The following is a 3,698-nucleotide window of genomic DNA, read 5'->3' as shown; positions in this document are numbered from 1 at the left end:
GGAGCCCTCAATTCAGAGAAGCAAAGCACAGCCTGGATTGTCAGCGAGAAGGTGATGGATTGAGTAGGGGAATCTGGAGCGTACGGAGGATGGAGAGTACGTTCATTAGGGTACCATGTTTGGGTTGGCCGTGCATCCATCAGGATCCCATGGATATCTGGGACTAGCATGAGGTGAGTGGAGCAGGGAGAAAAGGCCTTTGCTTCCCTGAGGCTGATGAGGCTCTAAAGGGAGGGCCTATTCCAACACCCAATGGAACAGGGAAGAGAAAAGGTGGATGGGTTAAAAAAGAGGCAAAGTGTTTGGTTTTTACTGAAGGCAAAGGGAAAATAAGCTCTGCTGGTTTAATGAATGAAAGGGATAAACTTCAGTGGCATTGGCCAGCCCTGTTCTCCTATTGTTTACCAGGCTGTTGCCGCAGAACATTAGCGTGCAGTGAGTGGTTTGCTTCATGGAAATCCTTCTTCAGCACAGAATTGAATCCGCATCGCTGTGCCTGGGACGACCAGAGGCGCCAGAGGACATCAACATGGAACTGAAAACAGCAAAAGTCAGACATAATATTTTTTTGCACACGCTGGTTCAGGCAAAGCCCTGGTGTCACCACGCTGACAAGAGTGGGTTACACTAGAGAACAGCTTGGCCCATGCCTCTGAAAACTCCTTGCAACTTTCTAGCAGTATTTCAGGGGCCATGACTCAATTAATGTTGCTGTTAATTAATACCCAGAGGGCCTAATTGCAAACCATCCTTCCCCTGGGAAATGAGAATCTTTACAGTCCACTGAAATATTCTTGTGTGAGTTTAAATCCCCAGTCCCACAGTTGTTGCAAACAGGTTAGCGAAAGGGGCTGGGAATATTAAGTTGGGCTTTTACTAGTATGAATCCGGGTCCCTTTGCTACTGTCCAAATGTTGATAAAACGTTAATGGCAATTTGGTGGCTTTGGCATGTTTCCCAATGTACACTGCAAGCAATTCCCTGTCTATGGTTTAAGGCCTAGGATCTGTGTGTGATCAATAGGTGGAGAACTGGTGACTCTCAATGGAGTTCGACCTGTTCCTCATCACTCCTTCATTCAACACTCAGTAATTTTAGCCTGGGAAGGTATGAATGTATTTAGAGCATTTATGGAAATTTAGGTGCAGAGTGAATCATCAGCTAATTAAAATCACGAAAAAGTAGCACTAATTAAACACTCCAGCACATTCATTAATATCTACACCACATCTCCCATCTTCTTTGAGAAGTTTTTCATAATTCTTTACCCCTGAGATTTTCAGATAAACCAAAGGAAATGGCAGGGACAATGGTTTGTATTGTCCTGAGTGAACTTTTCCTAGATTCAAACATTCTAAGGACAAGAAGGGATTAAAAAGTAATCCCACCTGTAGATTCTCAACTGATTCCTGAATGTAACCCAGCAAGTGGAACTGAAAATGAGGATACTTTTCAGAGAACTAACACCTCTCTCATTAGAGAAGATTCACAGATCCCAATGCCAAAAAGGCCCAGTTCAGTCATATGCCTGGATCACCTGTAGAGCATTGGCCAGTAAACTCCCCCAAAATAATTCCTTTTGAGTTAGAGGAGAACTCGAAGGAAATCCAATCTTGTTTTAAAACTTGCCAGTGATGGAGAATCCACCATGAGCCACCAGAAACTATTTCCATGATTAACTAATCTGTGTGTTTAAATTGTCTTAATGTCTAGACCGCTAATAAGTTATTGCCTACCCTTTACTTCACTAAGCTAAATACATGTGGCTCCTTCCATTTCTGCCATTAACCACTTACCTAGAATATGGATAGATCTCCTAGCCTTTTCTCAGACCATTTCAGTTACTCACCATGGCTTTCAGTATAAAGTCCCAAGCAAAAAAGGAAACAAGGACAATCCAGGGAAGTTGAGACTGGTCAGCCTTACCTCAGTACCTGGGAAAATAACGGAGGGCATCCTCAAGGAATCCATTTTGGAGCAACTGAGTGAGGGACACATGATCAAAAGTAGTCAACATGGATTCACCAATGGCAAGTTCTGTCTGACCAATCTGACTATCTTCTGTGGCTCTGTGGACATAAGGAAGTCAGTGGATGTGATGTACCTTGACTTCAGCAAAGCTTCTGATACCGTCTCCCACAACATTCTTCCTCATAAGTTGAACAGGTATGAATTGGATCCATGGACTATAAGATGGGTAGAAAGCGGGTTGGGCCCAACAGGTAGTGGTCAATGGCTTAATGTCTGGATGGTGGTTTGTTTCAAGGGAGTGTCCCAAGGCTCAGTTCTGGAGCTGGTATTGTTCAACACTTTTATTAATGACCTGGATGAGGGACTGGATTGCACCCTCAGAAAGTCTGTGGATGACACCAACCAGGGAGAGAGGTAGATAAGTTGGAGAGTAGAGGTAGGTTCCAGAGTGACCTGGATAAATAGAAGGATTGGGCCAAAAGAAATCTGATGAGGTTCAACAAGGAGAAGTGCAGAGTCCTGCACCTGGGACAGAAGAATCCCAAGCATTGTTACAGGCTGGGGACCAAGTGGCTCAGCAGCAGTACAGCAGAACGGGACAGAGGGATTATAATGGATGAAAGGCTGGATATGAGTAAAGAGTGTGCCCTTGTAGCCAAGAAGGCCAATAGCATACTGGGGTGCATAGGAGGAGCATTTCAAGCAGATCTAGAGGGGTTGTTGTTCCCCTCTATTCAGAACGGGTGGGGACACATCTGGAGTATTGCATCCAGTTGTGGGCCTCCCAGTATAAAAAGGATGTGGATGTACTGGAGTTGGTTCAGTGGAGGGCAACTCAAATGATGAAAGGGCTGGAGCACATAATCGAGGAGGATAGGCTGAGGGATTTGGGTTTATATAGTTTCCAGAAGAGAAGACTGAGGAGTGATTTAACAGCAGCCTTTAACTTCCTGAAGGGGAGCTCTGAAAGGGATGGAGAGAAATTGTTCTCAGGGGTGACAGTCAGCAGAACAAAGGGTGATGGTCTGAAGTTACAGAAGGAGAGGAGTAAGTTGGATATTAGAGAAACGATTTCAACAGGAGGGTGGTGAAGCACTGGAATGTGTCACAGAGGGAGCTGTGATAGTCTGTAGCTTCGAGAACAACAAGGAGTCTTGTGGCACCTTCTAGCCTAACAGAAAATATAACAAAATATCATAACTAACCAACAAAAAGAACTGACAAAATCTCTGTTAGGCTAGAAGGTGCCACAAGACTTCTTGCTGCACTGGAATGTGTTACCTAGAGAGTGTTTAAGTCCCAGCTTGACAAGTCCTGGCTGGGATGACTTAGTTGGGGATGATCCTACGTTGGGCAGGGGGCTGGACTCAATGACCTCCTGAGGTCCCTTCCAGCTCTGTGGCTCTCTGGGGAGAAGGGCTGAGGCCAGCTCCAGTCCCAGATACAACCCCAGGCCTGGTCCATGTCATAGCCCCAGCCAGCTGGAGGGCTGATCCCCAGCTTCCCAGTGCTCTGTGGGGGGATAGTTCGGAGCAGTTCCATGTCCCGGGGAGTAGGGAGAGCTGTGGGAGGAAGGGATGCCATGGGGGACACCCCAACTCACCTCTCAGCTGGGTTCGTGCCCCCCACACGTTGGCTGTTGCCAGGGTTTGCCCCCATTGCACCTCCTCTCCCCCACTAGAGCTGGAGCCAGGGCTAGTCAGCATCCTACCCCCTAACTTCACCAC

Source organism: Carettochelys insculpta, chromosome 32 (genome assembly GCF_033958435.1).
Source record: "Carettochelys insculpta isolate YL-2023 chromosome 32, ASM3395843v1, whole genome shotgun sequence".
NCBI classification, from domain to species: Eukaryota; Metazoa; Chordata; order Testudines; family Carettochelyidae; genus Carettochelys; species Carettochelys insculpta.
Note: the sequence above shows the minus strand (reverse complement) of the source record.